Source organism: Protomyctophum bolini, assembly GCF_963924005.1.
Source record: "Protomyctophum bolini genome assembly, chromosome: 10".
NCBI lineage: Eukaryota > Metazoa > Chordata > Actinopteri > Myctophiformes > Myctophidae > Protomyctophum > Protomyctophum bolini.
In genome coordinates this window covers 14,790,888-14,805,948 of record NC_137871.1, presented here as the reverse complement: position 1 = coordinate 14,805,948, position 15,061 = coordinate 14,790,888, and the positions used below count along the sequence as shown (strand labels likewise).

The window sequence follows — 15,061 nt, the reverse complement described above, 5'->3', positions numbered from 1 at the left end:
TACATAGATACGTATGCTCTGCAACAGGAACGGCATCCTGGTTCTTCCCCTGACATTCCCATCTCAACTCTCAACATGTCTGTCTACAGAGCTGGCCCTTCTACTTCTACTGCTTTGATACAAATGACTGATGACTGGCTTAAAGCTAAGATAACTAGGCTAGCGGGAGCTGGTTGAGAAACTTAAATGTTATGGTTTGCATTTACACTTTAGAACCACCAATGGTGGCACGCTCACACCGACCAACTAATTGGAGGCAATGTAGGGTTCAGTGTCTTGCCCAAGGACACTTTCACATGTGGACAGGAGGAGCCGGGATTCAAACCACCGACCCAGGGATCATTGGATGACCTGCTCTACCTCCTGAGCCACAGCCGCCATAGGTTCCAGTAATGGTCAGCTTGTATTACCTGGCCCCAAAACCAATGCTTAAAGAGAGATTTTATTCATAGATCATTGTCTCTTTGGAATAACCTGCCTCGAAACATCTGATGCATTTTCAGTAAATTAACTTTTTGTATTTTTGTTTACTTTGCTTTTTAACTTCTTGTAATCATGTAACTTCAGTTATTTTTATTTGTTAATTCAAGTTTTCTATCTGTATTGTGTTTGAGTACTGACATTTACTAATTTTGTATTTGTAATTGTATTTGTATGTCTTTTATGTGGATCCCAGGAAGACTACTGTAGCTGGTTACCATGGCACCAGCTAATGGCGATCCTTAATAAAATAAAATAAAATCAAACTCTATGATGTTATTAGCCATTACATTGGCTTTTCCAATACTTATTCTGCTTTATCCTGATCCCCTGGGATGACGCCTCTGGATGGCACACCATTTTTTACAACTTAACCCTGATAAAACTGAAATACTCATTATAGGCCCAGCGATTACTTCAAACGAAATTCAGCTGTCCCATGGTCCACTCGCATCAATGTTAAACCAGTAGCAAAGAACCTAGGTGTTTTTATTTTTTACAACTACATGAACCTTGAGTTCCACGTTAAGAAGATTACTCAGTCCTGCTTCTATCATCTTCGCAATATTGTTAAATTTAAGTCTATTCTCTCACCTCAAGACCTGAAAAAAAAAATCATATCCTCCTGTCTGGACTATTGCAATAGACTCTACACCACTCTGAGCCGTTCATCACTATCCGGCTTCAACTATAAAAACTCTACTTTCCTTAGACGCTCTCACCCCTCCTGGCCTTAATGAAGATATTGATTTTATGTGTTTTCTTTAGTTTTTTCGTTTTCTACTTTGTTTATTGTTTACTATTGTTTTTTATGATCTATAATAAAAAGTGTTCTTTTCCTTCTGTTGAATATGTGGTAGCTTTTGCTTGTATATTCCTCTGGCTGTCACACACATGTGTGGCGTCAGCTGTTGATTGAGTGCCTAATGGCATGTCCATGTTATTACGGCTGTATTAACCAATGGGCACTCACATGCCTCTGACACTGCTAATTATCTCATTGCAAAGCTGTGTTTCCTGTTGCTATGTAATGACGAGTATGTTTGACGTTGTCCTTCATTCTTGCCCTGATGAAGACCTGTTAGGTCGAAACATGTTGGCAGTTGCCCTTTTAATTTAATAAAGGCGTTCCTCATTTGTTTACTTTGTGTGCCCAGATCCTTCTCTTTTTTATCTCTCTTTTTATCAATAGTTAAAAACTCCGCAGCCAGAATCCTCGCCAACATAAACGGCAGTGCACATATAACTCCAGTATTAGCCGCACTGCACTGGCTTCCTATTAAGGCCAGAATTGATTTAAATATACTTTTAATTACTTATAAAGCTTTACATGGGCTGGCCCGCTGTATATCGTTGACCTACTACTGCCTCCTAAGACCTGCAATGTTAGACCTCACAGGTCCTCCAACAAAGGTCTTCTATAAATACCAGGGACCAAGTTTAAAACAAAGGGTGACCGGGCATTCGCTGTGGTAGCTCAGGGTTCCCCAATAGGCGGCCCCTTGTGGCCGCCTATTGGGGGAAAAATAAATAAAGTTTTAAGACCTCGACCTCGCGCGTGCCGACTCGGCCCCCAGCCTGGTACCCTAGTCAAAATATGGCCCTTGAGGAAAACTAATTGGGGAACCCGACCTACCCTATGGAATGCCTTTCCCCTGGCGTTGAAAAATGCTGAGTCAGTTGACGGTTTTAAGAGACCGTAAACATTTCTCCCATGTACCACTTACATGATTCATTTTTATAGCCCTATGTTTTTGTTCTAATTTGTTTTTGTTCTGCTCATTGCATTACTGTATTATATTATTACAACTGTGTGATATGTTCCTTGTTTTTAACTTGCCTCGATTGTTTATACTGTGTCAATTGTTCAGCACCTTGTAGCTTTGTTTAGAATTTACGTACTTACGTTGGCTACCAGATACTCCTAAGTCAGACCTTCAGTCAATCTCAAGCAGTCCAAGAGCTACCTGAGCGACTGTCCTGCAGCAAAATTGCACCACCAGGTTCCAGACCCTCAAATATGAGGGCTTGACATTTCTTAAGCTTGTGCTCATGTGCCTCCTTCATCCTTTCTGCCCCGGATACTGTAAGCTCAATAAGACCCACCTGCTTGGTACCTTAAGACCAGAGGATGATATAGTGTGGGGTATCTCCTCTGGGAATTTGGGAAGGTTGTAAAGGTCTGCCTGCTTCTCGCAACCCACATTTTTGCTGTCTCTCTCTCCTGACAAGACAAAGTGGATGAAACTAAGTCCACCAGACAGTTGTTTTGATGTTCTTGCATGCTTCGTCAGAATCTGGACATATATTTAATATATTTAATTACTTCACCAAAGTGTCAGTCACTGGATTTGATAATAAAAAAGTGATATCTCCTCACAGCTTCTCAGACTTCATACACAAATACTGCTCAGTTTTTTTTAATGTTTTGAGCAAAGTAAATTGAGAGTTTCATAATGAATTTAAAAGTAGTATTGAGCTTATGAACCCAATCAACTCACAGTGAAATTGTGTTTTGAAACCAATAGAATATATAGACACTAATGCAGCTCTGGCCACAATCTTGTTTCTGCATTGAACTGCGCCTTTAAAGATTGATACAATCTGACAAGCTGATATTGCATTATTAATTGAATTCACTATAGTCTTTACCCAGTGAGGGTGGCTTGATTGGTGCTTCCTTTCTGTTGAAACAGTCAATGCCTGGCTCTTCACAACAACAAATCAATGACTATCTGAGTCTGGTAGATGAGATAGATCTGTAAAACAACATCAGGATATGAATCAGGATATGAATCAAATATTCAGATGGCACAGAGGAAGGCAGAACAGAACAGACCAGGAGCTGAAGGAGGCACTGCAGTACTAGTGGGATGAGAGGAGATGGCCAAAGGGGGAGACCAGTGTAATGAAAAAACGAGACGGCAGACGGCACACATTTCCCAAACTCATTCCATTCACTTGGCCGGGTTCTCTATTTGAAGTAGGCTGGTTTAGACTCTATTCCCTGCTTCAGTCTTGTCTTTGCTCATCATTCGTGCCATTCATTCTCTCTAACATCTGTCCATTCTATAAGGCACGTTGACCTGAATACGACTCATCTTCAATCTTCATACGTGCTCAGCACATCTCCTTCCAAGTGGTATGCTTTACATTTACAATGTACATACAGTTCAAGGCCTAGTGTATTTTCTTTTCATAGTGGAGCTTTCATAGTGGAATAATTTATTTTACTGCACAAAGCAGTCTCTTTAGAACATCCAAAAAAGAACAAGGACTATTAGATTTTCTTTAGAAACAAGAAACATATTAATAATGTAGCAGAGCTGAGTTAATGTTAGCACATTGCATTCTGGCTATGCGTGTATCTGTGAAGAGGTATACTGTTCCCTTCAGCTGCTCTTTCTGTCTTAAACAAAGGAGCGGAGCAGACATCCCTAATGGTTTCATTAGTTACCTAATGCAGATTATACTTAATAAAAAAATATTTGTTTTTGCGAACAATATGAGCCTCTTCATGTACAAATTTGGTGAAGACTTTATTTACAACTTTACATGTATAGATTGCTGTCTGGAAGAAACCACCTAACTCCATTATTGAGGTTTTGATTATTATTATTTTTCTTCATAAATCAATGCTATTGAACACCCTTTAATACGTCTGTGTGTTGGTTAAAAGAAATATTGAACCAATGGAGGTAGCCCTTTATGGCATTCATTTTGGGAAGGTTCGCCTGTAGATCATGCACCTCATGTCACATGGTGGTAAATTATGATGAATAACACTGTCAAATTCAAGGACACACAGGCGTACACAATCAGATCACCAATCGGCTGCAACATGACCCATGTCATTTATGTAATGTTTTAATGTCAGTGTATGAAATACTACACAGGTCAAACATCTGAGGATTAATGAGCACAGAGGTCGCAGTAGACAGGTAGACGTGACACCAGACCATGCCACTTTCTGTGAACATGGTCACAAAACTGGGGATCTAAATTGTATTTGAACATATTATTATTGTGTATGATAGTATTACATGAATGCATGTAATACTATCCCTTTATGAATCAAGTGAAGTGACATTAGGGTAGCAGTGCAACCACTTCCTGCCATTAAAATCTAATTAACATCAAAATAATAACTGAAATTTTATTCCAGCTGTAATATATTTGTAAGGAATAAGGAAAATGATTCAAAACATCATCCTACCAAATAGCATGTGGCTTGGTTAACTTTGTATATTTATACTGACCCCTTGTAAATGTTTAAATGTTATAGTTTTTTTTTGCCAATTGGTTAGAACTGAACGATGAGGAACATGAGGCCCACAATGACAGCCATACAGTAGCTGTTTCCAAATAGAGTATATTGTGAATGCTATTTTTAATGTTGTTCCTTATGTCTAAATGGTTGGTGGATTTGCTTCAGATGAAATGTTTGGAGTTATAATGTAGGCTACAGCATTGACTGATTGTGAATGTGATTCTTTTGTGACATAACAATGGTCGGTAATTATGTTCACCTGGTAATCTGCCTGTCCTGAAATTGTAGGTTATGATCACACACATATGCCAAGGAATGAATGCCTTCATTTCAACACTAATGAAGGGATTAGCCACCTGCATGTGCCAGATGAACAAATGAGTGCTGCCTACGTTTTCTCCAAATAATGGTCACTTGATTGAAATCTACCATGAAACTCACAAATTCTGTAATAAGATAGCTCTGGTCCATAGATCATTCAGTAGAGCTATGTTACTCTTATGACCAGCCTCTCGTCTGTAGAGAAAATATAAAGAATGTATTTGTGTTATTAGAAATCCCACTTTCCTTAGTGGATGCACTATGAGCCCCCCACTACACGTATACATTGCACTTTTTGGCCAGAAAGGGATTTTCTTTTTCACCGGAAGGAAAAAATCTTGTCTATGAGGTTTTCTCTGCAATATCAGTAGAGGGTGCAGCGGAGTAACTAAAAGTATTTTTCTTCAGGTAAAGAAAAATCTCTTTCTGGCCAAAAAGTGCATTTTATACGTGTGACGGTGTGGTGGGGGGCTCAGAGTGCGTCCACTAAGGAAAGTAGGCTTTCTAATGACACAAGCCACATTTGTATTGGTGAGTAGCAAAAACTTTCTTTAGATTTTCACTACAGACGAGAGGCTAGCTGGTCTGCATTTCATGCGAGCGCTGGAAGAGAAGAGTAACATAGCTCTAATGAAGGTATTAGAGCTATGGACCAGAGCTTGTAATAATAACATTTGTAAAGAATGCCATTTGGGAATTCACTGAGAGTGAACGTCTATGTGGTTCCATGCCATGTGATGTGACAAAGCATCCTCTGATGCTTTGTTCAGAAACGTATTTAAGTAATTGTAGCCTTCCCTACATTAGCAACGCCCCAGCAGGGGTTCCAGTGGGGAGAGAACAGCTGCTTGGTAACAAACCATTGTTGCTGTGCATTCTGGGGCACCCCAGAAATAGGCACAAGGCACACTGTGATTGAGTGTACACAAAGCTCTATTTGTGCAAGCTTGATTAGGCATCTGGTTTGCTCTGCCGAGCCTCTCTACACATGAATAAAGCATCAGTTTCTCATAAGATCTGTCACATGTATTATTATTATTATTATTATTATTATTATTATTATTATTAGGACATACTGTTGCTACTGTATAGCCATGTTCAAGTGATACAGCCTCACTTGGGAGAGAATCCATACTAGATTTATTGAACCAATTTCACACCAAATGCTGCTGTTCCAGACAATTTCTCATGGTCAGCATTATAGATGTTTGCATAACACCCTAACAGAGATAAATCCACAAATTTAAGTTAAAATGTTATTATTATTGCCATGTACACAGTACACAGTGCCCTGGCTTTCATCGATGCTCATGTCATTCTTACAAAGCTGGCAGCATTGAAGCTTAATGGTCCTCCTAGACACTACGTATATAGTATACTGTAGCAGTACTTCTCATAGTGGGGTCAAGTGACCCTCTGGGTTCCCTGAGGGGGGTTCCTACAAGTGGACCCTTACAGGTGAAGAGTGTAAACATTGAACCAAATGGACCCTTATACTCTCAGAGTTACGGTGGTCCTTGAAATCAAAACGTTTGAGAACCACTGCTACAAAGGCTCCGGCTGACCTCGAAGACGTTTTAATGAAAGGGTTAATGCAGTTCTGCTGCCATGTGGCTGACTCAAGCAATGTCTTTGGAGGTTTTACTTTAGAAAAATGAGCAGCCGCAGCCCTGTCCTCTGGGTGCAGATTCCGCAGAGCGCCTTGGAGCTGATAATTAAAAGTGCATCAGACTGAAGAAAAAAAGTCGACAGTCATTAAGGTGAGAGGTTCAGCCTTATTGAACAGTCTACACATGAGGACCTAAAATTCAGGCTGCGCTGAACTCCCATTACAGAGATGGTTGGTTATGAGACACGTGCATACCATCCAGGTGCATTGAATGTCTCCCATTAATTTCACAATGCTGAACTTGTAATGTAACTTAGTGTGAATGTCAAACTGCAAATCCATCTAACACTACAAACACATCGAGCAGCACCTTTGAAACACAATGGTTGGTTGCTGGTTGTGGTTACAAGCCTTCAGAGGCACATTAAATAGAAAAAAAGGAGCTTAGCCATGTTTAAGAAAGGGGTGTTACCACTTGCCTCATGCTGGGAAAGAAATGCTGGTGGTTGACGTACAGCATTTGTGTTCTGTTGTGTGAGTGAGATCATGGCAGGAAATGTGGCGGGGATGTGTGTGAGTTTTCCAGGCGATACAAAGTGGCTCCTGTGTGGTGTGGTTTGGCTGATAATGAGAGTGCTTGTGTGAGCCGAGCTAATTCTGGAAGAGGGAACCAACGCCCTCTCATAAAATGGTCAAGCCGAGAACTCGAAAAGTTGCACCAATCTTCTACTTTTTCAACAAACGTTTCTGTTCTGATATTGGCTTCAGTCGTAAATATCTTTTGAAACCATGTTGGCTTAGAGAAAGATACAAAATCGATTGGTTTCTTTGGGCCTCATGCCATGCTTTGTCTAACTTATGTGAGAAGAAGATTACTGTTGGCAGCATTTGTTATGTTCTGTCAAAATCTTGACAGTTTATTGACACTGTGAGTGGAAAATACAGGGATGCCTCACAGAAGGGTTGACTGAGTGCACCAGCAAACTCTTAACAGACAGGATAATTGAATGTTGTGGACTATTCATCAGTCTTGTCCACCGTGTTATACACACACACCGTACACAGGCGGTGTCGATGATCAAAAGTCATTAAGCTGTACTGTACGTCCTAATGCTGTCACTTATGTGTACGAGTTTTGATCTCGCTCTGATCTACAGTATTAGTTAAAGATATAACCCTGATTTCCCCTGAATAATCTTTGTGTGCTTGTGTTTTGATTGACTTTGTATCAATTTCCATACAGATTCCATTCAGAAGGGAATCTGTATGGAAGAGTAGTTTTTGCTTCAAAATATGCTATACTGTAGACTTTTGATTGATTTCTGCATAATCAACACTGGCTAAATTGGAAAGGAATATAACTCTGAGACCAATTTGGAGTTTAAACTCTGTCAGACCTTTGGGCAACCCTGATAACCCTGATAACCCCAGCAGAGCTGCCCACTGGGAGAACGAGAGAAAAGAATGAGAGAAAATGTGAAAGAATGTGAGTGGGAAACAACACAATTGAAGGAAAGAGCACAAGATCACAGGATCTCTATCCAGTAGCACCATTACTGCACAGCCACATCACTCAGCTTTCATCTACATCAGGACGAGTCAGATCAACCTAAGATGGCTCAGGGGCCACTCAGCAAAATACCAAAAGTCCAGGGGCTGCAAGCTAAAAATGTCAATCCTATTTTGGATGTTTAAAAACTATATCTTGTAACAGACTACATGACTAGTCTAAAAAAATTAAGGAAACACATAGTCAAAATGACATTTCCCTCCTCATTGAACAAAAACATTGTTATGGAACGGTTAACGAAGTTGCAAAATTAGGCTTTATTATTCACAAAATGTGAAGAGAACATAATGAACAGATTGCTGTTCCAATAAACCAGAGCACAATATCAGAGGTTAATAAGTAAGTACTGTAAGTAGTTAATATTTTAGGTTAATAATTTAGGCCATATCACACTCTCTTGGAACAAACAATTAAATAATCAAAAAACTTGTTCCTACACTTTTTTTGTTTCAACTCCCGGTTTTAGACATGGTTTCCACCCAACAGCGACGATATAGTATATGACTATCAGTGTGCTCATATCGGAGCCAACTAGGGCTTTCATAATTGATTAATCTCATTTGATTATTCAATTAGCCCATGCACTTAATTTAGGCCACACGATAAGGTAATGAAATTAAAGATGACCCCCCCCCCCCCCACAGACATCCAATTACTTAATACTGTATGTTAACCCAGCAGTCAATTAAGAAGAAGAATACTGCCACGCAAAATTAGTAACTGAAAACTAAATGCAGGATTTTGTCTAAAACATATCATTTTATTTCAATAATATGCAACAAAGACAAGCTTTCACATTGAATTTAAATGTGTGCATGATACTGTTCATAACTAAACTGATTATTAAAGGACGACTTCACCACTTTTCAACCTATCTTCATATAATTGGTTATATTATAATGTTCAAATAGATAAAATAGCACAATGTTTTTCTACTCAGTCTGTGTCTCATAGGAAGGCATGTGGGCAGTTCAGAAACCCATCTTCCAGTGACATCATCGATGGGGAACCCAAACAAATAAAAACAGCAGGCTTTCTATTCCTGAAAAGTTATCAGCTATATAATGGAAGCTATAGTATTCGCGAATCTAAACGCTATCAGGCTGGATTAGCAGCCTAGGTGCCCAGACCGCTAGGCCGGCCCGGGCCTTGAACACATTTATGCTCAGGGTGGTGGGTATTGAATCCATCAATTCTATTTATGGATAGCCTTATTTTCTCTGATTGTTTTCCAGTCTTTTCTTCCGTTCTTGCTCCCACAGGAAATAGTATAGTAAAAGTATAGACAGCAGTCATATGACGTTGTTGGTATAAATGACTGCATGGGGACGATGACCGGAGGAAAACGGAGAGGGATAGAGGAAGCTTTCCCTGCATGGTGTCAGCAGGTTTCTGACGAGCCTGGTGCTGTTTTGGAGTGCCACTCTGTACGATGTACGACTCGAGTGCGCTGACCCGTGACGTTCAGCACAACACCTGTTTCTATTCAGAGTCGGGCAAATGTTCCAATGCAAGTGTAAAGCGGAGCAGTTTCCTCTTGGATGATTGAACTGTTAAGTTGGACTGTCAGCTGACAATAGTGGTCCCGAGTGCACAGAAGGGAGGCCTTACCTCCCTTCTGGTTACATTTATCTCAAATTAGGATGTTGTGTCACTCACCCACCATTTATGAAAGATTCACAGTAAGGGCACAGTATAATAATAATAATAATAATAATAATAATAAGGGTAATAATAATAATAATAATAATAATAATAAAACGAAATGCACAAGACTAATTCCTGATTTTCCCATCTTCGTTTGTCAACTCAACCAGTATTTTATCACTGAATACCTGGACATATCCATGCCATTTCAATTATGAAGAGGATATTATGTCCTTTGCTTTCTCTCGTGTACTGTGTTTTTTTTTTTTTTTTAACAACAATGCCAGTGCATTTTCCATTAGGAACTACTAATTGATTACGTGCACGCTCAGAGCCATAAAGAACATTCTCTATGCTCCAATCCAACACTTTATCACAGTAGCAGATCCTCGGAGATGGACGCTTCCATTTTTGACAATACAGTAACTGTTGTTCCTCTATCCATATCCACATTAAATAAGCATAACATGAACATGAAATTTGATGAGTTTAAGTGGAATGAGGGAAAATGTTATGCATCTGATACCAAGACATCTGCACAGAACAGATAGCTGATGAGCATAACAAACAAAAAGTGCTATATAGGAGCAAGCATGCTATTCCTGATGTAAACTTTTTTGTTTTTGTTAAAGTAACTACAGCAGCTACAATATTTTTAAACACTTGCATCATTCCATCCATCCATCTTCAACCGCTTATCTGTAGTCGGGTCGCGGGGGCAACAGCTCCACCAGAGTGCTCCAGACCTCCCTCTCCAGAACATTAGTGACTTCCTCCTGGGGGATCCCGAGACGTTCCAAGGCCAGTGAGTCAATGTGTTTCCTCCAACTGCGCCTTGGTATGCCTCAGGGTCTCCTCCCAGTGGGACGTGCCTCAAGGACCTCCCTAGGGAGACGCCCGAGAGGCATCCTAACCAGATGCCCGAACCACCTCAACTGGCTCCTTTCCAGGCGAAGAAGCAGCGACTCTACTCCGAGTCTCTCTCGTGTGACTGAACTTCTCACCATATCTCTAAGGGAGATAGATGCCAGCCACCCGTCGAAGAAAACGCATTTTGGCCGCTTGTATTCGCGACCTTATTCTTCCGGTCATGACCCACACTTCATGACCATAGGTGAGAGTAGGAACGGAGATTGCTCGGTAGACAGAAAGCTTTGCCTTCTGGCTCAACTCTCTTTTCGTCATAACAGTGTGGTACAGGTACAGCGACTGCAATACCGCCCCTGCCACTCCGATGCTTTTCACATAATTTATTTAACAAAAATTGCCTTTGCTATTCCAATAATATCTCAGTCCTCCAAATATATAACACGGTTGAATGACCTCCATCTCCACAGGCTATGCCCATAATCTGGGTGTAGTTTAAAAAGTACTTTATCTCTCTTGAGGGACCTGCTACACTACTTTATTCTCCAGTGACAGAGTCATTCTTATTGGATCTGATTAGGCCATCACTGAGTTGAATCCGTAAATAAGACTTGAATAGAGAGCAGTGAGATAGAGAGAGAGAGAGAGAGAGAGGAGAATAAAGATGAACGAGCTCGAGGGAGAAGACATTGGCAACATTCAGGGCGCTTTGTTCATAATTAAGGCTGATGTTGTTTGCACACCTTAATTAGATGCATGTTAATTAGTTAATAATGATGTTGAATAATGAGCAGATTTATTATCATGACACATTATTTCAGACGAATTACTTAAACACTTAAACCTGAATTTGCTGGCAACATGTTTTAGGTACAAAATGTGGTAGGATATACCATGATATTATTTGGTTATTAGTCCTATACTGGTAAATCCTGTTGAGATACAAGATCTCTTTTTCTGCTGGTGACCTTGGTTGTATATTTGACCTCGGAAATGATACTGTAGGACAAGTTGTTTGTTAATGATTTAAGCTGTTCTGGTCAAATAATGGTATTGTTCACTACTACATAATCTCAAACAATAGCAGCTCCATCTGACTGTATCTACCTGCCAGTACCTTTTATTCACCGAAACAAGGTGACTACTAAGAAGAAATGTGAACTGTTGATTAGCCAAAAAAAATTCAGGTCTTTTCTTTTAATCCTTTTATTGTTGATTCCAAAATACCACACGATGCAACTTTACCTGGTTGTGCACATAACAGTTTCACACACTGCAAATAGGGGATCTAAACTCATGGCACGTTGCACTGGCACTGCAACGAGTTTGTAGATTGGCTATTTACGGTGCACACCACCGGCATCAATCAGGCTTTTATGGAAGTACTGTAATAATAGTGTGTGTGGGTGTGCACGTGTGTGTTTGTGTGTTAGAGAGAGAGAGAGAGAACGTTTGCATATAGTATACTGTACACCCACGCCTCCATGCGTGAATGCATTTTCAGCAGGTGTGCCATGCACTGTTCCCGTGATTGCAACCATTTCCAACTCACTGTGAAGTGATCATCTCCCTTTGTCTAAAACACAGCGTTTAATGCTAATCTGACTAGTTTTTCTTGTTATTCTGCTCTCTTCGCCCCCCGGCTCTTCTCTCCTTATCTATTACCTACCCACTCTCCCTTCCCATCCCCTCTCACTCTCTTGATCTTGTTGTTATTTGCTGTCCGACTCTGTCTTTCCCTCTCCTAATTTTGGTTCACTCACTGCTCTCTCTCTCTCTCTCTCTCTCTCTCTCCACCCCCCCAGGTCCGGCCCCCTCATGGTCCATGCTGGTGCTGTTCATCGCTAACTAGGCTGCCTCAGAGCCCACAGGTACGTCTCAAACATCCTCCATCTCGCTCTATTTTTAACTCTGGGCTCAGCCACGTTACAGGAGCCTGTGATTTCTGCCTCCACGGCCGAGAGTCACATCTCTGTCAGGTCCTCTATGCCGTGCAGTCGAAGAGATCACGTCTGTCTTGTTTCTGTTTTTACATTGTGCACATTTATCATAACAATCTAAACCTTATTATTAGCTGTTTTATTAGTGAGCTATTAAAGAAAATGGAATCTAGTGTGTGTGCGTGCGTGCGCAGGGGCAAAAAAGGTCAGGAAAAGGAATTACAAACGCACAACATTGTGAGTGCATAATATAATACATACTCCCTACATTGTGAGTGCATATAATACATTCTCCCTAGCCAGTGGATCCACTGAAAACGATGCCCTACAAATGTCCTCTTCCAATCCAGCTGCCAGCGCTGCTGTCTGTTCCAGCCGTGGCTGTTCTCTCAGGTTCTGAAGCGGTTTTGTTTTGTTTCACTGCCACCTCACCTTGCCAGGCTTGGCCTAGGCAGTCTGGCAACCCGCACCAGACCTCCCACTGCAGGAGATAATACGCTTGTTGGGCTGTACAGTTGGTGCTCAATGTCCTCCTCCCCTCCCTCCCCTCCATCCCCTCCCCGGCCTTCTGTCTTGAAGCTTCACTGCTCTGTCTTTCTCTCCTTTTGACAAGGGCTTACAGTACATCTCTCTTGAGCTTGTGGATCTCACTATTAGTATTTTTGTATTTTTTCAAAGAAGATTCTATTAATAATTCTACTTTTTCTCTAATGGATTACATCGATTAGTTTGATTAACGGTTGCAGCCCTACACCTGTCCTTGAATATTGCAATGTGAGCACTTGTGTGTCAGTACAGTAGGAAGTTGACTGTTGTATACTACAGTACAAGTTGCTCAGGTTGTGTGGCTCTTTTGTGTAAACAGCTGTTTTATTTATGTGCCTGTGATTGTAACAAATAGCTGATGGATACTATATTGTAGCTCTCGTATCATTTGGCAGACCATCACTGTCTTAATCTTTAAGACATTCATTCAATGACATTGAGTGGTGGCGATCACATAATAACTCTGAAAATAGGCTCCACTTGATACATGTCAGGATCAGGCCCTGATTAATGCATGGGCTCAGCTGCAGCCCAGGAGCCCGAGGCTCCGTGGGGGTCCAGTGAGCGCCAATCAATCACTCATCAATGTCCCAGCCCATGCCTGTGTTTGTGTGTGTCAATTCCTGACAGCAATACTAGCTAACTGTCATTATAAGATGTCTCCCCTGGCCTGAAGGTGTGATGGAGGAGCATTTCTCCCATTTACCAGTCAGTCACATAGCTGAATCCTTGTTTCACAGAGTTACAGCACTGTTGGAAAGGATGGTATACGTATTTTGACGTCTAAAATTGCCATGACAATGTTAGAAACATGTCGGGCGCGTATAAAGGAGTGCAGTCTGCTCACAGAATGAATCATTTTCCACCTAATATTCTCAACCTCAAGTCTCTCAGATTCCCGTTGGTCTGCTTGCATGTCACTCCATGGCATATAGTGAGGGTGATGTATCCAAAACCTGTCAATGCATAACTTGGCGTCATTGCTCTGACATAATTGAGCGGTTGGAGACTGCTTTCTTATGCACATTTTGTGCTACAGCAGTTTACAGACGTAAGTGTGCATCTACGTGTGCATCTACGTAAGTGTGCAACGTGTGCATCTACGTATGCAAGTGTGCATCTACGTAAGTGTGCATGTACATAAGTGTGCATCTACCTAAGTGTGCATGTACATAAGTGTGCATCTACGTAAGTGTGTATCTTCAACTGCATCTGCTTTTGACATCTGACACTGCTGCAGAGTTTTCAGCTGAAAAATCATTTGAATGACATTCAGCTATTTACATGCAGTTGAGTACAATTGTTGATCGTTGTGCTATGTGTGATGCAATCTGGGAACACATCGGCAAAAAAGAACGAGCCCTCTGCTGTTTGTTTCCTTTGAATTTGCCTCTGGGGCAGGCCTCAATAGAATGTGTATAACAGGATGTTGGCCCATTTGGCCCGTCCTCAGCCCTCCACTTCCTGTGGTGTGCCTGTGTTTTCATTCCCACTATCAACAATGTATACACGTTCTGAATGGCCCTGCTGACAGATTCGGTAGCGCAGCACAGAATCTGTTCCTGAGAGAATACCATATGTGCGATGTGATAAGGGTTGTTGTAAATGTCTGTCCTGTCACTCATTGATATGTTATTGTATTATTGTTTCATTATTATCTCAATTTATTATTATTAACTTGTGACATTTAATTTAGCTGGCTGAATTGCATTTGATTGGAAAGTAGGCCTATTACACACTGCCTTTGTCTGGATAAAATAAAGGCACTGTCTATGGTGCTGAAACACTTTTACGTGGCCGTTATCAGGGGT

The 15,061-nt window shown here is 40.9% G+C and overlaps 1 protein-coding gene across 1 annotated transcript in view; it reads left to right on the top strand.

Annotated features, from left to right (window-relative positions):
• The window catches only part of mid2 (midline 2), a 156,936-nt gene that overhangs the window by 24,908 nt on the left and 116,967 nt on the right, over window positions 1-15,061 (top strand). The window contains exon 2 of the mRNA XM_080774732.1: window positions 12,570-12,635. The gene's annotated coding sequence lies outside the window, so the exon portion shown is untranslated. The remainder of the gene's footprint in view (window positions 1-12,569; window positions 12,636-15,061) is intronic.